Source organism: Pan troglodytes, chromosome 17, assembly GCF_028858775.2.
Source record: "Pan troglodytes isolate AG18354 chromosome 17, NHGRI_mPanTro3-v2.0_pri, whole genome shotgun sequence".
In the NCBI taxonomy this organism is placed as follows: domain Eukaryota; kingdom Metazoa; phylum Chordata; class Mammalia; order Primates; family Hominidae; genus Pan; species Pan troglodytes.
In genome coordinates, this window is record NC_072415.2 from 57738883 (window position 1) to 57766359 (window position 27477).

The window sequence follows — 27477 nt, forward strand, 5'->3', positions numbered from 1 at the left end:
GCCCTTTCGCTGGCCCAGGAAGGGGTGAATCACAGATCAGTGTCAGAGGTGCGATGAAAACCCAGGAGTTCTGATTCCTGGGTCACCATGCTCCCTTTGCCAAGGGTGGAGCCGACACCAACAGACTCTTAGCTCCTGTGCCCTGTGCATCCTGGTGTTCGTGCACGTGCTGCACGGGTGAGTCTGCCTGAAACTGCGCGTGTGGGTTAAGGTACAATATGCTTCTTATAACCACTCCAAACTGTACAGACATGAGAATACTAGGGTTGTCATTGTCATCAAAGGATTTCTTTAGATGTCTTCTCTCAGTTGTGTAGATAAAATGCAGGTTATAAAGATGCAGCTTGTATATAACTCTCTTTACAACACCCTACTGCGTAAAACTATCCACACCTGGGTGTGCCTGCCTAGTGATAGGCTTCAACATGGCTGGTATATTATAATTCATGGACAATGGTAACTACTAATGATTTAAAGCTGAGAGGGAGAAAGAATGAGTTGGTCTTTCATACAATTTATCTGTGATAGAGAAGAGCCCTGTGACAGAAGGTGGGAGTCCTGGGTTCTGGTCCCAGTTCTTTCGCTTACCAAAGGTGGGAGCTGAGCATCACTCATCTTTAAAATGGTGAGAGTGATAACAATAACTTGTAGACCAAAGGCAGGCCCCCGGAGCAAATGATTTGGGGAGATTCCTCAGGCTACATGATTTGATTATATTACATTATAACAAACATGACAGCAAGCTAAAGACATAGAATGTGATTCAGTTTTAGTATGTGCACACACACATACATGCACACACACACACACCAGCTCTGAAGTCAAGATCCCTTTAACAGACTTGCTTATTATAGGTGACTTAGAAAATGTGAGGGCTAAACATGAACCATAGCCTGAGGTGGTCCTGCTAGAAAGCCATGTGCCTGTCCTGTCAGTCTCTCCAAGACCACTTGTAGAACAGCCCAGAATGCCAGATGGCATGGGCAGTGTGATCTGAGGAGTGCCATGAACTACATGCTCTAAAAATTTCATCCCCACCAGCTTGTATCTGGAATCATGATGTAAAATTGCTCCTATGGATAAGAATGTTAAAAAAAAAATTGAGTTCAAACGTAGAATTAATACCCAAGGGAGACATTGCTGTTATTAGCCTTAACTCTTTAGCTAGAACGCATTTCTAGCTAAATTTCACTTTTAGCTAGAATTCAGTTCAATTCATTTGTCATCTAACAGGGTCTGGAAAGATACATAAATTTCCACTAGAAGAGGAGAAAGGCATAAGACAGACCTCAGCTGTCGTTCAGGAAAGGAAGGGCCGCCAGTCTGGAGTGACAACGAGGGTCAGTGGAAGTCTGGGCAGTGGAGAGGGGAATCCTGAAAATAAGTTGCTTACTTCACTCAGAGTGTTCCAAGGACTGGCCTTGGCACCAGCATTGTCCAGGGGCCATGTCAGCTGATGTATTCTGCTCAGGGCTGTGAGGGCCTCTGAGAAGCAGAAGAAATGACTCCTGCTTTCCAGAGCTTATTGTCCAGCTGAGGCTATGAGACATTACAACATTCAGTAGGAACTCGAAGGGCATGGAGACTCACAGCAGCATGGAGACTCAAAGAAGAAATCAGACTAACTGCACTGGTGGGAAAGGCTCTAGGGAGAAGAGGCCAACTGGAGAAAAGGCCATCCAGGACTGGTCCGACAGGGGTGGGCAGAGGGAACAGTGAGGAGAACAATGGAGAGGACCCACAGCTCACCAAGGCTACTCCAAAATATCCCACCAGTCACAGGGTCTCCTTCTGAGTTTAAGTGTTATGTGGGTCATAGGCCAAGACTCAGACTCTACCCACAGTGACCAAAGTCCAGACCACAGGCCAGTGGGTAGGAAGCATTCCCTGCCTTCCTCCATTCACAGGGCAACTCAGTCCTAACTCGTGTGCTGTTTAATCAACACAGAAGCCCAGCATGGACAGTCAGAGCCTGAGAGACTTCAGAAAGCTTCTCCTCCAGGAATTCTTATTTTTGAGGTCATACTTCCTTTAAGGATCTAGTGAAAAGTATGAACCAACCCTCTCCCATGAAAAACATGCACCTGTGAAATACACATATAATTTCACAAGCTTCAAAGACCCTCTCCTACTCCCCTCCACTGCAGAACCAATCCTTGAACCCCAGTTAGTAAGAGCTAGCCCAATCCTTTCATTCTGCAGAGAAGAGGATCTAAAGTAGAAGAGTAAAATCCCAAGGTCATCAAGTTAGAGCTGGACCAGAACCGGCTCCCTCTTTCTAGTAGTGCAGTGATCTTTGGCAGTTTTTACAGACTCAGGGGTATCCTTAGGTATCCTTTCATATTTGTATCGATTGCCATGAACATACTGTGACAAACCATCTCAAAACTTAGTGACTTGAAACAACAAGCATTCCTTTAGCTCTTGAGTCTGCAGGTCAAAGATTTTAGGCTGGACCTGGTTGAATGATTCTTCTGGTCTCAAGTGGGGCTGCTCCTCTGGAGGCCAGCTGACTTACAGCTTTAAAGTCTTACAGCTTTATGCTTACCTTCTCCCCATCCCACCTACCAGACCATGCACACATACATACACACACACACACACACACACACACACACACACGTGCACACTTCTTTTCCCCTGCTCCAGCCATGTCTGACCCACTGTAGACAGACTTTCCTATTTCTGCTTAGCAGTTAAAAGAGGAATATCACGTCTTATCTTAACCTCCTAATGATCCTCCAGCTTTCCCCAGAGAATGGGTCTATAAATTGTACAGGATAATGGGGAGTTTAGCCCGCTACATTCGTGGTCACCTTCAAAAAAGGTGGCCCACCAGCCAGTTTCTTCCCACAAAACAAGGCATTAGATCTCCTACAGGGCGCTTTGTTGGTTAAATCACCCGTGCTACTCCAGCCGTAGCAAATCTAATCCAGGTCCAGTGCATAACCTGAAGCAACCACAAATGACCCAGACACCAGGGTGCCACTAAGGTAACCTGGCTTATATTCTGCCATGCACAGGCACTTCATACTGAATGCTGCAAATTGGCCACCAAAATCCTCTGTTTGGGAAGACTAAATGTTGGCCGAACAAAGAGAAGATGAGTCACAGGATTTGTGGTGGTTGTCCTTATCCTACTTTTTCATTTCCCTATAAAAAATGTTGCACATCTTTGTTTTAGAAGAGCTGCATCCTGGGACAATTTTATGGCTGATGAGAACATATCTTGATCCACTCCACATTTCAGTGTAACCTTGCAGTATACCCGTAACACTGGAGGCACACATCTCTTCCCTAGCAGCCCTTAAGAACCTGAATGGTAGAGAGAAGGAGGATCACAAAAGTTTGCTTCCAGCTCTATACTCACCCACAGGTGATTCCATATTTGTTTGTTTTGACTGTGTCTTTTTAATGCTTTTCTTTTAAACTGATTCATTGTATTGATGTCACTGACTAGCTTACTATGGTTCTTAATTACTTGCAGTCCGATAAGGGTATCATCAGGTTAACTTAGTTTCTGTTTTATGTAATTACAATACCAAACTCCTCTCTTTCATCGTCTGCCTTTCCAGTATGTTGGCCACAGAGCATTGTCATCCTCCCCATAACCCACAACACTCAGAGGGCACTCAGAATGAGGATGGGTGGCTCATTATCTTTGTCGATCTGCCCCAGAGTTAGAATCCCTGCTGGTAGTATTACTTTCCAATATATGGGGCCTGTGTTCACACTGTTGAAATGTTTCTTAATTAAGGATCTTTTTTTCTGTCTTATGCATAAATTAATCAAGGTAATTATTGTAGCATTATTATTATTACATTGTACTTATAGAGCACTTACCTCCAAGGTGCTCAAAGTAGCTTATAGATTTTTTTAATCTAATGAACTCTCGTAGCCTCTAGGCAAGATGGAGAGCAGAGCAGGGATTATTAGAGTCACATTATAGTTGGAGAAATGGGTCAGGCCAGAAGTAGGGGTGGCTGTGGGTTGCTGCAAAATAACTCATTCAGATCCATGTTTTCCCTGTCTGTGGAGGTATGAGAAGCGAGCAAAGGGCTATCTTTGGGGTAGGAAGAGCTCCTTCTCTACCTGCAGAAAGCATAGGCAGGTAGCAGCTTTTGAGCCCAGAGGGCCCCTCCAGCAGGGTTTGGATCTAGAAAACACACAGGAGATATCAGTTGTTTTCTCCCTTCCTCTCCTAATTTCCACTTGCCATGAAGTTTGACCAGGTCCCCAGACTGCTACTTTGTGGTGCAGGAAGCAAAGGGTATAAGGAGAGAGGAGGAAAACTTAGCACTTGGCATCAGCACCAGTTTACTCTGACCCTGACTCACATTATTGCATTTTCACATGCCTCTTTCTGATGCTCTACATTTCTTGGGAGCAGCTGAGCAGGGTAGACTTAGCCACAGACAGGCACCATCATGGTCTGGTGGAAATTCCTGTGCTGATGGAGATGGGGACGGGGGGGCGGGGTCCAGCTCACTTTAATTTGACTAGAGGGCAGCAGGAGATAGCAGCATTTTGTAAGAGCCTTGAGTTAAAACTTCCTGCATTAAGTACTGACAAATATAGAATGTGTGATGGGTGACTCAGAGAATGACCGTTGCAAGTACCACACAAAAATATTAATAACAACAACAATATCAAGGTACTGATCTTGCAGGTCTATTTCTAGGTATAGATCATAGACTTTCTCCTCTCTCACAAGATTGCTAGGGTATGTATGGCTGTCGACGTCCACATTGTTATAACTCAGCAGAATCTAGTGGTCACTCATCAGCATATAAGCATATCTTATTGCTTGCAGGGGAGAAAAATGGTAACTGACAGTGAGCAAAGACAATCTCATGATACATTTGGTAACTATAGGGTCTCTGCTTCCAGAAGACTCTCATCCATTTCATTAAGCAGATCCAATTCATGGTGATCCATGTGCTCCCTCAGCATAGAAAACCTCTTTCTTACCCTTGCACTGTCTGCCTTAGTCAGTACATCCATTAAGTCTCAAATCAGGCATCATTCTTTCATTTTATAATAACTTTTGACAATAGTGCCCATCCCTAAAAGACCAGGCATTATTCTGGGCACTGGGGTATAGAAGCGACAAAACAGATTGAAAAAAAAAAATCGTTGTCATCACAGAGTGGGGAAGGTGAAAGGACAGATAACAAAGAAATAGCAAGTTATCAAGTAAGTTAGAAAGCTGTCAGTGCTATGGATAAATATTAAAGCAGGGAAGAGGTACAATTTTAATAGAGTGGTTAATGAAGCCTTTGAGAAAGGACTTGGAGGGGATGGGAGAGTGAACCATGCAGATTTGTGACAGTATTCCAAGTAAAGGGAACAGGGAGTGCAAGGTACCAAGACCAGAGGATGGTTGACCCCTTCAAGGAAGAGCAAGAAGCAGAGCAGCTGTCAAAAACAGAAAATAACAAATGTTGGCAAAAATCTGGAGATTTGGAACCTTTGTGCACTGTTGGTGGAAATGTAAAATGGGAAGCTGTTGTGAAAAAAAAAGTTTGCTAACTCCTCAAAAAGTTAAACATAAAATTACCAAATGACCCAGTAATTCCATTTCTAGGTATCTACCCAAAGGAACTGAAATCAGGGACTTAAACAGATACCTGTACACCAACATTCTTAGCACCATTATTCATAATAGCCAAAAGATGGAAATACCCAAGTGCCCATCAATAGATGAATGAATAAACAAAATGTGGTATAGCCATGCAATGGAATACTGTTCAGTAGACCACCATAAGGACTTTGACTTAGACTTTAGGATGGGAGTCGTGGAGGTGAGGAAATGGGGTGTGACATGATCTGACCATCTTTTAATAGACTTCTATGTTATGAATAGATCAACGAGGGGCAAGGATAGAAGCAGAGACATCAATGGAGAAGAGGCTATAGAAAGATTCTGAGCAAGAAATGACAATGGGTTGGTAATGGTAGTGCAGGTGATAAGAAGAAGTCATGTTCCGGATGTACTTTTTCAGGTAAAGATAAGTGTAAATACCAATGAATTGGATGTAAATTATGAAAGAATGAGAAGAATTAAGGGTGATTCAAAAGTTATTTGACCTAAGCTCCAGAAAGGATAATGTTACCATTAACTAAATAAATAGTAAGATGGCAGGGAAAGCAGGTTTGAGGATAAGAAGATCAATGCCTCAGTATGGAACATGGATTTAAGTGCTTATTAAACATCCAAGTACAGATGTCTAGTAGGTAGTTGACTATATGAATCTTGAATTTGGGAGAGCAGTTCAGATTAAAGTTTTTAGAGTCCTCAGCATGTAGTTGAGACTAGTTGAGACCACTCAAGAATAATAGAAAAGGAGTATCCCAAGGACTGAGCTGTGGGGGACCAACATCAAGTGGTCAAGTTGATGAGGAGACTGAGAAGCAGCAGTCAGTGAAGCAGGAGGAAAAATAGGAGTATGGGATATCTCGGAAGCCAAGTGAAGAAAGTGTTTTTAGGAGAAAGAGTGATTGACTGTGTCCAATGCTATTGATAGTTCAAATAAATAAGGACCAAGAACTGGCAATTAGATCTAGAAACATGATGACTTGATAAGAACAGTCAGTGGAGACGACAGGGCAAGAGCCTAAACGGGCAAGTTCAAGTGAGAATGGGAGGAAAGAAATTGGAAACAGCATATGTAGAGAAGCCTTCTGAAGGGTTTTGCTAAAAAGAGAAAGAGAGAGGTGGGGCAGTTGATGGAGGGGAAAGTGGAAGGAGTTGGGGTCTCAGAAGCTCCTCTGTTTCTCTGGCTGGTTAGGTGCCCCTCCTCTGGGTTTACACCCTGACCTTTGTGTGTATGCCTTCCCAAGCAGGCTGCAAGCTCCTGGGAGGCAGGAAGTGTGTATCTTAGTCATCTCTGAGTCCCCAAGGTCTAGCAATGTGTCTGATATACAGCAGCTCTCAGAAAATATTTGCTTAACTGAACTAAGTACAGATTTGATCATAGGCAGATTGATTTGCAAAGGAGTAAAAATTGGTGAAGAAATTAAAAAAAAGAATATCCAGCAAATCATCTGAATGGGATATGAATCATGAATCAGGTCCTGGCCCTGGGATATGCTTTACATCTTGGAGGGAAGATATTGTGCCTTTAACAAACAAGATGGAGCTCTCAAATGCATTTTCCTTAATTTGACACTCATCTCTGCCATGGTCAAGTGTAGGTTAGTGTAGCCTATGAAACCAGTGCCGCTAGAAGAAATGTACCCTATGTTAGCAGGACTCAGCTATGAGGTCAATACCTGATGACATTAAAGGCTTGATTCATTGGCCAAAGTAAAGTCAATTGTTTTGAATTTGAATTCAAGTGACTAACAGCAGCTTGCTAGTCCTGCTTATTTCTCAATTTTCAGTGACTTTTATGAAGATTTTTAGACAGTAGACATCCAGATGGAGATGGATTTGTGCTTCCTTTTCTACCCTACAGTGAGAAGCAAAAAGGCCGCCATATCCTCCATAGAAGGCCAAGAATGTAATAACTCTTACTCTCCCCTTGGCTGAGTGACAGCTTGACAGCTAACATTTAACTCTGTGCCAAGCACTATATTAAAGCATTTTACATGTATTAACTCATGTAATCCTCTCAACACCTTCATGGAATTGATTCTATTACTGGTCCTGTTCTCTGGTTGAGAAAATTAAAGCACACAGAAATTAGATTAATTTATCCCAGGATACGTGGCTTATGAGTGGCCATCTAGCTCCAGCGTCTGTGCTCTGAACTATACCTGATATGGCCTCTTTCTCCTCTAAAAGGGTCTAGACTCATAAGAAAAGGCATCAAAACTTGCTTTTACTTCCAGGTGAATTGGGTTCTCTATGGAAGGGCTCATTTAACTGGAGGAAAAGAACCAGCTCTTGATTCCACATTTAGCACTAGAAAATTATTCTTTAGAAGACTAAATATCCATCATATGTGTATGTCCTTAGATGAGTCATTAGCCTTTCTAAGTCTTACTTACCAACCCAGGAAATGAGAATCATCTTACCTGCCCTATGTAAGAGTGGTTGTCAGCAGGCTTAGACTGACAGCCAGTGGGGAAGAGTGTGGCCTAAGAAACAGGAGATCCAAGACCCGGGTCTGGCTTTGCCTATGACTGCCAATATGCCCAGGAAACATTCTTGAACTTTGTGAGTTCTCCTGTCCTCAGCTTCAAAATGATGACATTTGGCCTCCAATAGTCCTCTCCATACTAACACCCTCCATTTTGTGTGAAATGAAGAAAAACAAGGCATTGTTCGGCTTGTTGGTTTCCTCCTCCTTTATGTTGTGTGTTGACATTGCCATTGGCCATAGCACCCTAGATTGTCCAGCCCATCACTTGGTGCAGCTTGAGGTCTCATTATGCCTGGCTAAGAGGAAAGGCACCATACCCATGTGTGTGCCCTTGGAGGCACTCTAAACAACTAGCACACACAGGGGCCCCAAATCATTTTTGGTGAAATGGACTTATTGCAGTCTCTTCCAATTTACAGATTTTGTAAATCTAGGAGAAGACTGGCATTTTTGGAAGACCCGAGGAAGGGGGCATAAAGAAATCTTTTAGTAAACCCAAATTGCATTCAGTAACCTAGACACTTTAAGAGAATACCAGGACCACATGATTTACAATTATACAAGGTTCTGCAGGTCAATTATGCTACAGGGTATAACAGAATTAGATTATTACATGGAAAGTGGTCCTGCACCCTCACTAACACTAGAAGGGAGTGTCCCTTTTGATGTTTCCATACCCATAGGCTGCCCCTTTTTTTTTTTTTTTTTTTTTTTTTTTGAGATGGAGTCTCACTCTGTTACCCAGGTTGGAGTGCAGTGGTGCAATCTCTGCTCACTGCAACCTCCACCTGCCAGGTTCAAGTGAGTCTTCTGCCTCAGTAACCCAAGTAGCTGGGATCACAGGTTCCCACCACCAAGCCCACCTGATTTTTGTATTTTTAGTAGAGACAAAGTTTCACCATGTTGGCCAGGCTGGTTTCAAACTCCTGACTGCTAGTGGTCCACCTGCCTAGGCCTCCCAAAGTGCTGGTGTTATAGGCATGAGCCACTGTGCCCGGCCGTGCTGCCCCTTTCTTGATTTCACCAAAACTGTAACCAAGTGCTTGACTTTGGGACCAATGGAGTTCTGGGATGCTCTCACCAGTCTTCCCAGGAGGCTCTGCCTCTCCCACTGTCTACCTGTGCCACAATCCTAAAACAGCAACACGATGCCTCAGCTTTTACTCCTTGACGTGTGCCACAGACATAGGCGGTGATGCCTCATTTCCTGCCTCTCCAAGAAGATGCTGCTCCACCAGGCTGTGGGCCCAGATGAGAACCAACACTCGCTTGGTTAAACCTATGGAGATTAAAATCTTCCTAAAGCAGATTAAGCTTCCTTGCCTTTTTTACAGAGTAGTATGAATATGAGTTAGACTTTTTATTTAGTGGCACCTGGAAATAGACTCAGAGAATGTAGAAGGCCCAGCATAGATGTCTTAGTCCATTTGTGCTGCTGTAACAAAAGATCTAGACTGGGTAACTTATCATGAGCAAGATTTATTTTCTCACAGTCCTTGAGGCCAGAAAGTCTAAGATTAAGGTGCCAGCAGGTTTAATGTCTGGTGAGGGCCTGCTCCATCAATGGGCCTCATCTCACAGTGCCATCTTCACCTAGTAGAAGGCAGAAGGGTCAAAAGAAGATGAATCCTGTGTCCTCACATGGTAGAAGGGTGGAACTTGTCCCTTCAAACCCTTTTATAAGGGACAAATCCATTCATAAGAGCAGAGCCTTCATGGCCTAATCACCTCCTAAAGGCCCCACCCCTTAATATTACCACAATAGGGATTAGATTTCAACATGAATTTTGGAGGGGACACATTCAAACCATATTAATCGGCTTTCCACGTAGATGCTCAAGTTTTGCAGAACCCTAGAGCTAGAAGACCTTAGATTTCACCCAACACAGTGTTTCATTTCCTCATTGCTGGCACCTGGGTAACAAGTGTTCTTTGAATGAAAGAATGCGTAAATGAATTAGTACTGAGCTGTAACACACTAATTCCTTTAAAAGCTAAGGAAGTGGTTAAGGCTATTTGCTCCTTTCTCCAACCACAGACGACCATGACTCCTTCAGCAGATGTCTGCTTTCTGTGAGTGTCCTGTCTCTTCCTTCTCTGAGGTTTCACCTGCCATGATTTACTACTCTCTGTGCCTGCCTATGGAAGCAACTTCTCTTTTCATTTCACAAATTCCAATATGTTGATTAACCAGAAACCAGATAATCAATCTTCCTTAGGTGGTACAAAAAGTAAAGGTACCCGGACTCTGAGACAGCACCAAAGCGTCTCTCCCATTGGCAAAGGGCTTGAATTTCAGTGTATCAAGAGGTGAAACCTATTTTGACTGGGACTTACCATTCATTCATTTATTCAATACTTATTTGGTTCCAAGCATTTGGACCACTAGATAGCTAGATTTCAAAAAAGTGAAATGGGGGCTAGCCTAGCCCATAAAACCAGTTCTGACATGCTTGACCTGAGGTGAATAGGTTTTCAGTGGCCTTTCCCGTATAGGTCCTTTATTCTACTGTCTGCTCTAAAATGTAGATGAATTTTTTAGCTCAAAGATTGTATGGTTTTATTAAAGTCTTTAGGCCTCAGATTTTTTTATGCTAATTGGTTCCAAAGAGTAAATTGAACCCACTTTTGAATTTTACTCATCTGGCACATCAAGGCAGGACTGAGGCTTAATTAACATTTCTCAGTATTGATACTTAAGGTACACCATATTGCTTTGGCCAACAATGGGTATTCTCCAAAAAAAGAATTGCTAATAAGGCCTTAGTTCAAGGATTTTATTCCTAGGGCTTTTCACCATAAGTACCTGATCGTATGAGGCAATACATTCTGTTGAGTACATCCCTATGTAATTGAGAAAGCCAGTCTCATGACTTTTGAGCCAGCCGTCCTCGACTCCTGTGCCTGCTGGCTGCTGTGACTGCAATAGAGTCACATCCTGATGTCTAAATATATAAATGTGCAAAGACAGTTAACTAGGACTTATTTGTGCCTTGGGAATTAAAAAAAAAGTAATTAACTGGTATTTTTAACGCATTTTCTCTTTACAGGATGATCTAGTTAAATGGTTCAGTTATAAGATCAGGGAATTTGGTACCTTTTGAAATAGCCCATCTTAAGTGGTTCCAAAGTTATCTTAATGGGCTGATAGCTTGCGCTTTGTCTCCCGGAGAAGCTAAAGGAGAGGGCACAGTTGATCTGATGAGCAGGTTGAAAAAGATGCAAGGACACAGAACAAAGAGGTCATGGTCAGCACCCACCGTGGTCAAGCCAGGAGTAAACAGTTCACTCCCTGGGCTCAAGAATGTATTTAAAATATTATCTCAGATTTAGAAAAAAAATTTCTATCACCAATGCAATTAAAATACCCAATTTATAATCTGTAAGGAATAAAAATATCTCTAACTTCTTTAGACATCAAGCTACAAATTCTACATTTGGATCTATGGGTCAGTCCACACTATTAGCTTAGGGGTCAGGAGAGTTCTGGGTAAGGTGCACTGTCCACTAGCATCTACAATGTGTAAAATGTGTATAATAGCATGGGAAGAAAGATAAAGTGTCGCCAGCCTCCAAGATGGCCCCCAGTGATCCCGCCTCCTGATCTTCGTACCCTGTGTAGTCCCCTCCTATATTATATCAGATTTGTTCTACATGACCAACAGAATATGGCAGAAGTGATGGTATGGTATTTTTGAGGTTGGGTTATACAAACACTACAGTCTCTGTCTCTCTCCCCTCTCCCTCTCTGTTTCTCAGATCATTTGCTCTGGAGAAAGCCAGCAGGCATGAGAGGCCCATGTGGTGAGGAACTGAAGCCTCCTGCCCACAGCCACATGTGTGAACTTAGAAATTAGAAGATCTTCTAGCCCAGTCAATGGCTGTACAATGGCTACAACCCTGGCTAATACCTTGACTTCAACCTCATGAAAGACTGAGCTAGAACCACCCAACTAAGCTGTTCCTAGATTCCTCACCATCAGGAACTGTGTGCTGTAAAAATGCTTGTTATTATAAGCCACTAAATTTTGAAGTGTTGTGTGACACAACAATCTGTAAATAATTCAGAATAGTAAAATATGAATGGGAACACAAATGTACAGACATGGTATAAGGAATAATTGGATGGTCACAGTGGGTCATTTCTGCCCTCTCATATCTCAGAGCGATTACACCCTTTAACCTCTACTTCTCCCCTCTTCCTGAAAATTCTGCTCAGGGCTTAGGCTTCTAGGAAGCTTATCAAAGCTAGCCTCTTTGCTTTTCATTGGTGTTATTTGTGGGTGTTTATCCCATTAAGGCTGTGGGGGCCCAGCCCATATGGCAGCTTTAAACCTGATGCCTTTTTAGGCCCTCAGCTGTCTGAACAGGAAAGACCCTGGGGCCCAGAAGATCTCTCACTTCTTAGCACAGTGAGGCTGCTGGGCCTTTGACATTGTGTGCACATCTCTGAAGAATTAGAGTTGGGGCAAGAAGGAACAGAAACCCTGCAAGGAAGATCCCCACCCACTGCTGTCTTTTGCTGCTATTTCAGATTAAGTAAAGCAAACCCTATAGATGGGAGATGTGCTCTTCTGAAGATGACATTTTCCTTAACTAGATACAAGGAGATAAGTGACCTGAGACAGGAAAGCAGGCTAGCCAAATAAATGAGAGTATCAGCCAGAGTTCTTCATGTAGGAAACAAATCATTTAATTTGTGTTAAGCAGAAAATGATTTAATATGAGAAACCGGTGCTTAGAAAATTAGTGAAAGGGCTGGAAGAGCTTCCTTTAGGCTGGATCTCTGGGAATGATATCCTGAGCATGCACTATGCCCAACTGACCAACCATGAAAGGTGGAAATCAGGAGGCCCCAGTGGACCTAGTGATGTAATCTGCAATCTGGGGAGGTCATTGCTGCTTTTGCCGCAGCTCCCTTCAGTATCCTCAGAGCTTAGTGTTTGCACCTGCAGCTCTGCTTAGCAGCCTAAGGTGTCCATGCCATTAGCCAAACTCTCAGGAAAATTGCCTTGGCATTAGTCCCAGCTTCCAAATCTCACACAAGTATATTTAATGGACAGAATTCCATTCTCAACCAGAACTCTAGAGGCCAGGGAGTCAGTAACTTTTATATTTCCAGACTCTGAAATTCAGAAAGGCACATTACAAAGAGGTTGGATTAATACTTAATACAGATTAACCATTTCTAAGGCAGAGGGCAAGCTCCTAACACCATGGCTGAGCTTCTTTCTCTTCTAGATGTAAAATTAGAGGAATCTAGATGTGCTCAAAGGAGCTTCCAGATGACAGAGGTTAAAGATAACTTCTGTACCATTGAGGTGGCTGAGGGGACAGCAAAGGATCCTCTTTAGGGGATCCCAATTGAAGATGAATGAGCCAAGTCTTATTTGCATGATCTCATTCCTGTTTCCTTCTTTACCTGTTGCTATCCCCACACCTTTGATAAAATATCATCTAAATATTTCAGCTGAACTCAGCTGGAATTAAGAGGAGATTTTTATGGCCAAATTAGGGGCAAAGCATAAAAAGGGAAACATGATGGTGACAGCAGTAATTATAGTGAAAGATTCCCAAGAGGAAGTAAACCTTGGGGAATGTCTTAGTCTTCTCAGGCTGCAATAACAAAAATACTTTAAAAAGGATGGTTGACTTATAAACAACAGAAATTTGTTTCCCACAATTCCGGTGGCTGGGAAGTCCAAGACCAAGGTGCCAGCAAATGTGGTGTTGATTTCCTGATTCATTGATGGTAGTCTTTTTGCTGTGTTCTTACATGGCAGAAGAGGTGAATGAGCTCCCTGGGGCCTCTTTTATAGGGCATGAATCTCATTCATGGGCTCCACCATCATGACCTAACGGCCTCCCAAAGACCCCACCTCCTAACACTATCCCTTTGGGGGTTAGGATTTCAACATATGAATTTTGAGGAGGCATAAACATTCAGACCACAGCATGGAATAAGCCTCAGCCACCCTCTCTGCATAGACATCCTTTCCCTGTGCTCATCTCACAGGATACAGGCTTATTGTTGTGAAAGGAGCTAGTAGTATTCCTGCGAGCCAGACACCACAGCTCAGACTCCTTCCCCCAGACCCATTCAGATGTAGGAAATTAACCAAGTGTCTTAACATCTTAGGCCTTCACTGCCTCATCTCCAAATGTCAGGGGGCTGAGCCAGAGGAGCTCTCCAGTTTCCTTCCAGCCCTAAAATCCATGAGTCCAGGCTCATGTTTATACCAGAGGAATAACAAGTGAGAAGGAGGAATGGGGCTGATATCTCTACCACCTGCCACAATGCCACTAGACAGTGGAAGAGAGATCCCTTGAGAATTTGAGTGAGTGTGGGTAGTTGTCAGAATAGGGCAGATTACCATCAAGGCCAATTGCAAGAGCAAGAATCTCATCTGAGATCAGAATGGCTAGCAACAGGAGGTGGTGGCTTCTGGAGCGTCCTTGCTCTGAAGATGGTCTTAGGTGTCCATTCTGGGCCCATTCATTGGCACCTTCCTCTCCCAAATTAATGTTTTCTTATAGACCTGGGCTCTTTTAGGGCAAGAGCCCCATCTAAACCTGTCAGCCGTCAGCATCTGAGTCTGAAGCTTTCGCCAGCAGGCATGGGAGGTGAGCTCTTCTCTGTAAGAGCACTTTGGAAGTCACCAGGGGTTATACAGATGGAAGGGATTATCATTGAAATATAATTTCAACAAAGGTGGTACAATGCTCTGTTCCACTATGATGAAATGTGTCATTAAATATAGAAATAGATCAAGCACCTTCCCACTGAGATCCTCTGGCACCAAGTATCTAGGTGAGAAGCTGAGTAGCTGTGAGAGCTCACCAAATGTGAAAGAGGTGGGAGGAAAAATTCCTCACTAGGGAGATATACTTAACTAGACTTATAAATAGCCCGATCGCAGCTCGTTTGATTAATTTGGGGAAAAGGAGTAAAAGTGTTTTGACAATTCATCAGATTTCATGCTTTCAAAGCAGTTGCTAATGTAAATATTAGCATCCAAAATGAACAAATTGTCTTTGGTAATTAAATTCCCTAATTTACAGGTTCCATTAGCAGAGAACAGAGATAATTTCCCCCCTTAAATTAACTTTTCTCTCCTTCTCCCTTCCCTGTCTCAACTTGATAAGACAAGTGGATGTGTAGGGGCTCCAGAGGGGGCTGGAGGAAGTTTACTCTCTCTTGGTCTGAGTGCAGAGGACTGAGTCAGTCCCTGAAGGCAGAGCTCAGAAAGAGTGGAGTGAGTACTTGCCCCCAGAAAGCTTAACTCCCAGTGGCCGTGGCACACTGAGAAATGACCATCCCAGGGGCCAGGAGTGGCCTGCTGTTAGGGTCAGGAGTTCTCCTAGTAACTGTGCGAGATCTGCCTTCTGTTGTCTCTCTCTAGATCAGGATGTACCCCTTGGAAACCTATACTGGAGAGAGGTGGCCAATGACCTGGACCCCAAGCCTGGCCCCCAATTTCTAAGTCATCATATTTGTTCTTTCAAATACCTCTACCTTTCAGGATCTCTCTTATTCCACAGAACTCCTCTAAGGAGCCTAAGACTGTGCCCTATTACTCAAAACCCTTGGTTGACTACACTCCATGAAGTGCTGGCTGATGGCTACTACACATAAGTCCTGGAATGTTTGCATTCTCATAGGGGGCTACAGACTCTTAAACCAGCATCAGCCAAACAAGTTGAGCTGAAGTTAAGTGGCCAGTGACTCACCACAGTGCTGAGGGAGGAGTTTGGACAGGAAGGCCTAGCTTCATCCCTCAATTCATACTCAATTTCCTATTATCCTGTTTTATTTAGGGTGACTAGGTGAGGTGAGTGAGGCTCCTAGGGAGCAAAATTGAAGAAAGTGTAGAGCTGGCATTTGCATGCCTCTGACAGTGAGTTCCTTCTCAAATCTGCACCCTAGGAAGGTGGCAGAGATATCAGCCCCATTCCCTCTCCTCACTAGTTATTCCTCTGCCATAAACATGAGCCTGAACTCATGGCTCTTAGGCTTGGAAGGAACTTGGAGAGCTCCTCTGACTCAGCCCCCAGTGTTCAGAGGTGAGGCAGCAAGGACCCAAGGTGTTCAGGCTGGACCTAGACCTGGATGGGGTGCCATGGAGGAAGATGGGGGACTTAGGAATGGGATTGGTGGCTGGGCTCTTTGCTCTTTGATCACCCCCCCCCCCACACACACACACACACACACACACACACACAGAGAGAGAGAGAGAGAGAGCCCTGAGAAGACCTATAGTGAGGCAAGACTCCTCACTATTCTTCTGGGTCTCCAGCACATGGACAAAGGGAGGAAAGCACAGAGGATGGCTTTGAGAGAAGATTGGTTAAAGAAAGCGATAAAGAGAAGTGGGAAAGGGTCACCAGAACCCGTGGCCTGGCCCCATGGGATCTCTGTGAAATGTCCTCCTTCATAAAAAAATATATATATTATATATATATTTTATATATATATAATATATTTTTTTATATATTATATATTTTATATATATTTTATATATAATATATATTTATATATTTTATATATTTTATATATATTATATATAAAATATATATTATATATATTATATATTTTTTATATATATAATATATATTATATATTTATATATTATATATATTATATATATTTTATATATAACATATATATTTTTTTATATATTATATATATTTTATATATAACATATATATTTATATATATTATATATATTTTATATATATTATATTTATATATATCTATTATATATATTTTTATATATTTTATATATATTATATATTATATATATTTTATATATTTTTTATATATTTTTTTATTTTTATATATATATATATATATATATATCAAGAACTCAATAGTTACTCACATACTAAGAGCCTACTATGTACCTAGACTGTTCTAAGTGTGGGGAAGGAGTGGGGAAGCAAACAAGTGTAAGGCATGTAGCTTGCCCTGGAGGCATTGACAAGCCTGTAGGGGAGAAAAAGATTTGACAAGTTAGCAAATCATGTAAGTCAGGAACTTCCAGCAGGAACAGGAGTGACTGCTGGGGCAAGGGATCTATGGGGATACAAGAGCAGGTGTGTAAGTCAGAATAGGCTAGGTTATGCTGCAGTAACCAATGACTCCAAACTGTCTGTGGCTGACAACAGCAACAGTCTGTATCAGATTGATTTCCAGCTCACTGCACATGAACAAGCTATGCTCTGTTCCATCATTTTCGTTTGAACCCAGGCTGATGGAGCAGTCTCTATCCAGGACATTTCTATTTGTCATGATAGAGAGAAAAGAGAAAACCAGTTGGTAAAGCTTCTCCTTGGACTGTAATACTTGTCATGTCCCCTCACAGTTCATCGAATGAGATCCACACTGAGTGTCATTCCACTCATGTTATGACCAAAGCAAGCCACATGCCCAAGCCAACCATTGATGGAACAGGGAGATATAATTATCCTCAGGAAAGAACAGAAAGTATCTGAGAATAATAATACAATCTCCTACAGCAGGGAAAGCTTCCTGGGGAAGAAACAATGTGACATGGGTCTTGCAAGATGAATACATTTGAAAGAAAACAGTCCAGAAAGGCAGCATATTCTAATGATTAGAAGTGCAGGTTCCAGAAGCAGACTGCCTGGATTAAGCTCTCTGTCCCTCAGTTTTCTCATCTGTTATATGAGAATATGAATAAAACATATTAGACAGCATTGCTGTGAAGCTAAATGAATTAATACAAATAAATTTTGAGGGGATGGTGCCCGGAACATAGTAAATAAATACCTATAAAATATACTAGATGAATACCAGGTCTTATTATTATTTCAAATTTTGTGGAAGCCCAAAGGATTAAAGATTCAGGGTGCATTTGGAGGACAATGCAGTAGAGAACATTCTTATAGAAGTAAAAGAGTTACAGTAGACAGGACTAGCAGACAACCCCCAAAAACTGAGAGAATCAAGCCTGATTATGGAAGACCATGGATGCCAAGCTAAGAGGTGTGGGTGTGACTGATCCATGAATGTATGGACCAATGAGCCGACTCTCAGTGATCCCTTGGAAGTGTCATGGGGGTTTCCATTAAGTTTAGGTCAACTCTTCCACTGCCACAGGGAAATGGCAGTCTTAAGTCACAGTGGTGTCATGCACTGCTGTGTCAGAGCTCCTTCTCAGACAAGCTAGGTGACCCTAGACAAGTTCCTTCACCTCTCTGGGTCCTGAGTCTCCCCCTCTGTGAAAGGAGAGGCAGGCTTCAGGATTGGCAGGGGCCCTTCTGGCTCAGCCATCCCTATCACTCTTCTCCACTCTCCCAATCTACATCGGGCCTGGAACTTTCAGATGCTCCCTTACATCCCACCCTACCAACCTTTTACCCACTCCCTCCCACCCCAGCTCACACCCCCTCCCACCTCCATCTCCAGCAACCCCCTTCTTGTTTCCCAGGAAACCCTGTTTTGCCAACAGTGCCCAGAGCACAAGCATGCAACCCAAGCAGCCCAAATGAGTCTCATCCCCTCTCTCCACCCACTGGAACACAGAGGACCTGGCTGGTATTTAATTAGTTTGCAATATTACATATCTGTTAAATCTTTTAATCCATTTAATAAAAAAAAGTTAAGACACATACACACAACTAACCCACTAACAATGGCCCCAATTTGTGTTTTGTCTGACTGGGAGTAATATTCATGTCTACATGAGGATGGCATGTAATTAACATGTCATAATCAAAATGACTAAGTTTGACACATTATAATCACTGCATGGAGATTATAGCATAGCCAGGGGCGATCCACACAGCCTATCTTAATATAATTTGCATAATGAAAGCATGGTGGCAGTAATAGCTTTTTTCTCTTGTTATCATAATTTCACCCAGGGCTGCAAGGGGCTCCCACACTGTCAGATGTTGCCTGTTAAAAGTCATTGTGACTTGAAGAAGGCTGCAAAAGTGACCCAAAGTCTTGAAAAAATAGCTTGATGACTTGTCCCTTGTGAACAGAGTGGGGCAATACCAGGATGAGCCCCCCAAAAATTATTCTACAAACCCATACCCAGCAGGCATTGGGACAGGCACTGGGAACTTGATGTCCTCAGGCCCCTTGCTTGCTGAGGATGTGAAATTACCTTCTGATCAATGGCAAGTGCTGATATTCCTAGACCCCAGGCAAGCATGGCCAGACATGCATATCCCCCTAAGCAGACCCCTCACAGTTTGACAGTTGCCCAAATGGGGTTCTTATCCATCTAGGGCCATGATGCTGACCCTAGAGGTCAAAGGTATGGGTCTGAGAGCCATGCCGGCCAGTCAGTCAACCTCCATTTCATGGTCACAGACCATGTCCCTAACCTGAGTGAGTGCCTCATGGAATTAGGTGAGAAATTATGTGGGAGAACATCCACTCACACAGCATTCCCTCTTCCCCTAATTTGCCACAGGTCGCATTTAACCTGCCACTCTTTTAGCTCCCTGCAAAGCCTGCTCCTCTGTGCCAGCCAAGGGCAGTTGTTCTCTATCAATCGCCCACTCTGTCCTCTTGCTCCTTCCTCCTCACCTCCTGCTGCCCCAAGCCCACTGTCTGACTTACCCGAAACCTCAGCTAGAGACCCACTTTTATTTAACCTGCTGATACCTCCTCAGTACCACCAAAAGCACTTTTATAAGCATTACATTTTAATCTCAGAGAATCATATTAATTGGGACAGGAGGACTTTTTTGACTAGGGCCTGAACTTGGAAATAATATCCCCACACAAATTTAGAGCATAAAAATACTTATACTCACTTCTAACAAAGGAAAGGGGACACTAATAACTTTACAATGGAAAAACCTTCACCAAGTGATCAAAGTTAATATCACCAGTGGCAAGTCATGTTGATATCATGTACCCTTGACCTCATAAGATGAAAGAGTACTTCATTTCTGTGGCATTCTTCCTCTGAGTTCAAAACCCCAGTCTAATCATGAGAAAGTACCAGACAAATCCAAGCTGAGGAACATTCTTCAAAATACTTGACCAGAACTATTCAAAAGTGTCAAGATCATGGAGGAGAAAAATAAAAGACAGGTCAGAGAACACTATGGAGACAGGACAACTAAAGGCACGAATGGCATCCTGGTTGGATCTCAGGACTGAAAAAGATTATTTGTGGAAAAATTAGGGAAATCCAAATAAAGATCACAGTGTAGTTAATAGTATTGCATAAATGTTAATTTCTTCTCAGTTTTGATAAATGTTCTATAGTTACATAAGATGTTAATATTAGGTAAAACACTGGATAAAATTGGGTGAAGGTATACCTCCATACTATCTTTACAACATTTTAGTTTATTCGGGCTCTATGAAAATAAAAAGGTTTAAAACGACATTTTCAAAATGTCACAAAAAAATATTGAAACTGCGGAGATCTCACAAGCTTTTAGCAAACTGTCACAGAATCCAATCTGAATAGAAGTCTTTGTTCCCAACTACATTTCCCCACGGTTTAGCAAATTCTGCCCACCTGGCTGATGGCTCTTGTGACGCTAAGCTATAATTACATTTTGGTTTTCATATGAGAGGGTAGAAAGAAGAATCTGAATCTATGATCATAAACTACCCCAAAATGTAGAGCTAACTCATTCCATGGAAGCCTGCCAACCACATAGCAAATGGGCTTGTTTTCCACCTCGTATGTGATATCATAAAGACACAGATGAAGCTGATTCAATGGTGGTTAAAATGCATAAGAAAAAAGAACTTCTAGTAAGATCCCAATAGAACTGGAAGAGACCTTTGACTTCTTGGGCCTGACCCTCTTTTTTTCTCTGAAGGGACTGAGGCTTAGAGAGCTCAGGGTCACACAGCAGATTGGCATAGAGTTGGAAGTGGGACCCAGCTCTTCAAATTCCCAGCCCAGGGATCAGAGTAAATTCACAGGAGCTCATGTGCAGAGTAGACTGTGAGGTGGTATCCTGGTCACCCATCTGTCCTGAGAGATAGAGAACTGTCAATGCATACTTCAAAGTCCTCCAGGACACATTGGCTAGTCTTGCTCTTCCTCATGGATGGTGTGAGCCTCCCTCTGCTTTCATGGCCACTTTCACCAGCTCCACTTTGCCTGGACCTGCAAGCTGCACTCCTGCACCCACCCAGAGATGCACTTTCTAGATACATTTTCTGGATGAGGCTGGATGCTATTCACAAGGCCCCAAAGCAAAGAGCTTTGTTGCCAAGTCAGGGCTGTTTTCCCCCTGCCAACACCCCTCCCTTATTTTTGGGGCTTGTCATTCACGGCTGCCTGTCAGTCATCCGGGTCCTGGTAAGGAAATGAGGCCAAGGAACTCAGGCACAGAGCCCCCCACTGCGAGGGAAATGTTGACTCACAGCCAATGCATTTTAACACAGGGAAACTCCCAGGAAAATCAGAGGGCTGCGCCTAGGCTCCAGGGCTTTCTGTTCTTCTCCAGGCCTGGAATTAATGCCATCATTTTTTTCTGGGCCAGGAAACTGCAGGAAGGCTCTCCTCCACCATGGGCAGCCCTCCTGCCAACCAAAGGGGCCACTGCTCCACTGCACAAGTTTCACAGCACCTCCTTACTCAGAGACAGCCTTAGATGTGGCAATATTATCTGAAAAATAATGACTGGCCCCCTCCCCCTCAAAAACATCCCCTACTATGTCCCTTCCTGGTGCCTGGAATTTCTCCATTAGATTTGGATTCCTTTGAATTAAGGAGAGTTTTTGCTTTGTTTTTTAACCTTTGTCCTTGGCTGCAAGGAACAGAGTCCACTTAAAGTCCCCTAAGCAAACTGGGGGACACTACAGTAACTTCTGAAGGAGGAAGACAATAAGAGACGCCTGGCCATGTGAGGAGCACTGCTCCCCATGATAAGCTTTGCCAAACCCCTGGATTAGACTAGTTGCCTCCTTTATCTTTCCCAGCTTTGTATAACTTCCCTCAGCACAGCTAATACTTATACAGTGATTCTTAGAAATATTTGCTTCATTTCTCTCTTCCCATTAGAATGTAGGCTCTGAAAAGTCAGAGGCTGTTTTGATGTGCTGTCATGTCCTGGTACTAGCCTGGTTGCCAACACGGAGAGGAAGAGCAGTGAATATTACTGAAAAAAAACAGAAGGGAAAAGGGAAAGAGGCCAGCCTGACTTTAACAGCAATAACAACCTCAGAGAGGAGGCAGAGGATGCAGCTAGGACCACCCAGCTCCTCCTAGGACATAAGAAGCTAGCCTGACACTAGACCACACAGCTCAGTGTGACCACCTGCCCCATTCTCTAAGAGCAGCTCTGACAGTTCACTCTGTTTCCAGCATTGTGAGATAAAAATCAATTCTCCTAAAAAGCAAACTGAATTTTTCCATATTGGAATTCTGTTTTCAACATTAATCATCATAAAGATCAAGGTCCCTACACAGAAATTCTTCCTACCATTAACGTTTGCCATCTGCAAAGGCAAACTAAATACAAGACAAGTACATGCAGCCATGCCTCAACCAGACAGAGCATGTGCACCCTGCAGTGCTATAGGATGCATTCAAATGAAATCAAAGTTTTGATAGTGTGGAGTCATGTATGGGATTTTATTTTTGTGTTGTATTTACCTCCCCACTCCCGAAGGCCTGTAGCCCCATCCATGAAAGCAAGAAACTGGGGCATCATTATGGGCTTCCGTTCAGCAGCAAGTTAACAGAATACCTGTTTAATGGGTCTTCTTGTATGTCTCACAATAAGTCAAAAGCAGGCCAGGTGCAGTGGCTCATGCCTGTAATCCCAGCACTTTGGGAGAGGGATGTGGGCAGATCACTTGAGGTCAGCAGTTTGAGACCAGCCTGGCCAACATGGTAAAATACCATCTCTACTAAAAATACAAAAAAAAAAAAAAAAAAAATCAGCCAGGCCTGGTGGTACATGCCTGTAATCTCAGCTACTCAGGAGGCTGAGGCACGAGAATCACTTGAACCCAGGAGGCGGAGATTGCAGTGAGCCGAGGTCGTGCCACTACACTCCAAACTGGGTGACAGACTGAGACTCTGTCTCAAAAATAAAAATAAAAAATAACGTAATCAGAAGCAATTGCCTACCTAGCATATACGACAACTGCAAGAAATCATTGGTTAAAAACTCTTTACAATACTATTTTTAGCAATAAGTTTCAAATTTGCCTCAATTGTCTTACGCAGGGACCTTGGCACGTGAGAGTCAGGGTGCCTGGCACCCTCTATTTCATCCCTAGCCCTGACCCAGGGGTAAGTTCTGCCTTCAGACACACCAGTGGCAGCCAATATTGGATCCCATTTCTGCCACAATTCCAGTTGTTGGTGTGTGTATCACCCATTCACACTGTTGCTTTGTCATTTAAGTTGACTAAGGGGAGAGGAGCAGAGTGCGTGTGTATGTGAGTGCACACACACCCACACACTCACACACCATTGATGCTGATTAAAGGTTTATGAGAAGCAAGAAAATCTGATAGGATTTGGGCAGAATCCGACCAGTTTTAAGTTTTCCATCCTTAAGCTGTTAAGTCCTCACAAGCCGTTATTTTTGTCCTTGATGTTGAAGGGAGACTAAGTTGGGGAATGTAAATGGCAAGGCCCAGAGTTGCGGAGACGATTATCAGATTTGTGTAAGATTTACTCTGCTCTTTAAAAAAGATCATGCACTCATCCTCAACTCTCTCTCTCTCTCTCTCTGTCTCTCTCTCTCTCTGGTTTTCTGCAACCCCAGCCTGCAGACAGATCATCAGAAAATTCAACTTTCAAGTGAGGATCGTAAGCCAGAGAGTGCAGGACTCCACACCAGGGCAGATGACCTGTGGATTCCAGAAGCTCTCAGGAATTTTGCAGATTTCTCAAGGGCAACCCTGTCCATAGAACGGGGAAAAGAACAAGCCCATGCCTCCAAAGAGAAACTTCACAGTTCGCCTAAGTTTAACCTCTAGTGATTCATTCTCTTGTGTGTGGGGGCCTTCCGATCTCTGGGAGCTCCCTCAAAGGCAAACTCCCATGCAGAGGGCATCTCTGAGGACTGAAATCCAGGTGATAATAGTAACTACTGCTTTTTTAGCATTTAGTGCTAACTTTGGCATTTGGCCAACCATCAAACACTCTCTTCCATCATCTCGCCCCTCCACCCACAGCCCTGTGTTATCAATCCCCTTTCCCAGCAAACTTGGGGACAAGTTGACTTGTCATCATCATCTGTACCTCCCCACTTTACACTCTCTCCACAGTCCACTCCACTAGGGCATTGGCTGCACATGTCACCAAAACCACTCTTGTCAGTGTCACCAAAAACTCCCATGTTGCAAGATACAAAGGCCATTTTTCGGTCTCTTGTACTGAGCCTCTCCTAGAAGCATAAGGTCCCTGGGCTTCCTTGGCACCTCCTCCGCCAGCATCTTCTCCTCTTTTTGGCTGCTCCTGCCATAGTTCACCCACTGCCCTCTCCTTCTACCACTCTGTCGAGTACTGGTGCACCCCAGGGCTCAGTCCTAAGCCCCATTCTTCCCTCTATCCATGTGTGCTCCTGCAGTCCCATGGTTTACACACCATGCATTTACCAATGCCTTTATATAGTTCTCCCACCCAAACCTCTCCCTGAGCTCCAGCCAGAATCACATATACAACTGCCTACCTGACCTCCCCACTCAGATATATTACAGATCACTCGGCTAGTAGCTGGCTAAGGCAGGACATAAAGTCAACTTCAGATAGATCTGATCTCAAGGCCTGCATTCTTAATGACTCCTGGACTAGAATCCAAGGAGACAGCTATAAACTCTCTGAGAGAAGAGGCATGTCCACTCCAAAGATCTACCCAATGGCCTAGGACAGACTTATTCCATCACTTCTCATGCTGTGAGAAATCTGTCATTGTGGGATTTCCCCACTTAAGTATAACTAGGTGGTTACCTTTCCTGCAATTTTCAAACAGGGCAGATATGTTAGGGGTAACATGGACCCACAAACACCTGGTATGTCTGTGTCTTCCCAGAGTGTAAACTCTGCTCAAACATGGACACAGAAAGGCAGACAGCAGGAGAAATCATTTTCCTACAAAGAGAAAACAGATGTGTCTTGGAAGAGAAAATGAGATACACCTTTTTGTAATTTAAAAAAACAAGACTTCAAACTTCAGGTGGACACCTTAGCCTTCTGCCACAGATTCAAAGGATATAAAGTAGAACTACAAAGAGCTTAAGTCCTGACTCCTAGAAGCTTGTTTCTAATATCTGCCTCCATTAGCCTTCGTCTTAAACCAGAAAGGTGGTATGAACACTCAACAAACTGTCAGTGTACTTTGGAAGAGGTGGGATAAAAGTGGACATTTTTGCCTTGCCTCTGATGTCTTTAGCTAAGCCAAATAAATCTGGAAAGAAAAATTAAATATTTCCCTAAAACCTCACAGGAGAAAAAAAGAGAAAGGCTTTCAGAAGTCCCCAGAGAAACAAGAAATGGCTATTTCCAAAACAAAGTTTGATTTGAAATTATAAGAAGCTAGAGGTAGTTTTGAAAACCAGTGAACACTCATGAACTTAATCAGGCTTAGCAAAGCAGAGACAGAAATGCAGATTGGAAGTTGCCCCTGGATAGCTTGGCCAGCAGAATAAAACCCAGAGGCAGAATCAATTTTTTTTCTTTTAGATTAAAGCCGCAGCGTCTCTCAGTTGAAGGCAGAGGTATAAAGTCAAAGACTCCAGAAGTTCTTGGAAAATGATAAGTCAATCTCTTGACAAATGATCCAGGGGCAACTTCGAATTCCTGTTTCTATCTCTACCTCTCTGATTACTTTAACAAGCACTTTCTGATTGGACCTTGGTAATTCCAGCAAGCCAAGACTTTCCATGGGTAAGCATAATTTATAACAGCCTTAGACACCACTCCTCCATCACAGTCACCTTTGTCATCATGAGTTTCCAAAGCAACAGGAGGTGAGTACACTTAGCCCTCCTGGAGTCTATATGTAGCCTGTAGTTTAACTATAACATTAGTTGATTTGCATCCTACATGGTTATGCTATGGTAGGGGCAGGATTCTGGAGTTGGTCCTCCTGGGTTTGAGTCTTAGCTCTACCACTTACTAGCTGTGTATCTTGAGCAAGTTATTTCATCTCTTTGAGCCCCAGTTTTTTCATCTAAGAATGATGATAATAGTAATATCTATCTGATAAGGTTGGTGAGAGGATGAACTGAGATACAGCAGGAAAGTATTTGGTGCTGTGTCTACAGCACAGCAAGTAATTCAGTAAGCAGAAGCTATTGTTGTTACTAGAGATTTCTTAGTCAGAGGTGTCTGACCTTGTCATAGCCATTTTCTAATCCATGGTGTTGAGTTCATGCCTCATATGTTGTTCAGGAACTCCGATAATGTCTGTGATCTGTACATTTCACAGGACTTCACCTCACCCTCTTAGATTACTGGCAACCTCGCATCCCCTGAATTCCTGTTCAGGGAGAAGAGCAAGTCCTTCCTTCAGGGACTGGAGAATGACAACCTTCACAGAACCCAGAGCTAGAGACTGAGGACTCAGAATGTAGACTGGGAATAAGAGAACTACAGCCAGGGGCCAAATCCCTCCAGCCACACCAAAAAAAAAAAAAAAAAAAAAAAAAAAAAAGCTTGATTGGGGTACATTTGACATACAAAAAAACTGCACACATTTAATGTATACAATTTGATGAGTTGGGTACATGCATACAGCCGTGAAACTATCACCACAATCAATGTAATAAACATATCCAGCACCTCCAAAAGTTTCCTTGTGCCCCTTTATTGTTGTTTTTGTGGTAAGAGCATTTATCAAGAGATTACCCTCTTAATCTTTTAAGTGCACAATAGTCTGGTTACCTAGAGGCACATTGCTCTACAGCAGATCCCTAGAACTTACTCATCTTGCATAACTGAAACTCTATACCCATTGAACAGCAGCTGTTCGCTTCTCTTTCCCCATTCTGTGGTAACCACCATTCTACTCTCTGCTTCTATGAATTTGGCTATTTTAGATACCTAACATAAGTAGGATTATGCAGTACTTGTTTTTCTAGTCTGCTTATTTCACTTAGCATAATGTCCTCCAGAGTCCCCCCATGTTGTCACATATGTCATGATTTTCTTCTTCTTTTTTTTTGTGGGGGGGGGTGGTGCTCACTGCAACCTCTGCCTCCCGGGTTCAAGCAATTCTCCTGCCTCAGCCTCCTGAGTAGCTGGGATTATAGGCACCCACCACCATGCCCAGCTAATTTTTATATTTTTGGTAGAGATGGGTTTCACCATGTTGGCCAGGACGGTCTCGAACTCCCGACCTCATGTCATCCACCCGCCTTGGCCTCCCAAAGTGCTGGGATTACAGGCGTGAGCCACTGCTCCCGGCCTTC

At 43.1% G+C, this 27477-nt stretch overlaps 1 long non-coding RNA gene across 2 annotated transcripts; it reads left to right on the forward strand.

Moving 5' to 3' along the window:
* LOC107969492 (uncharacterized) lies at positions 1-26852 on the forward strand. 2 transcript variants are annotated; one of them, XR_010151915.1, is made up of 5 exons: positions 1-177; positions 3185-3376; positions 5867-6005; positions 23829-25951; positions 26496-26852. It is a non-coding gene; the product is annotated as an uncharacterized LOC107969492 (long non-coding RNA). The 2 variants fall into 2 exon arrangements; XR_001711348.3 differs by lacking the exons at positions 23829-25951; positions 26496-26852 and adding an exon at positions 11850-12123 and having other exon boundaries at positions 9-177.
* The last annotated feature ends 625 nt before the right edge of the window (positions 26853-27477 follow it).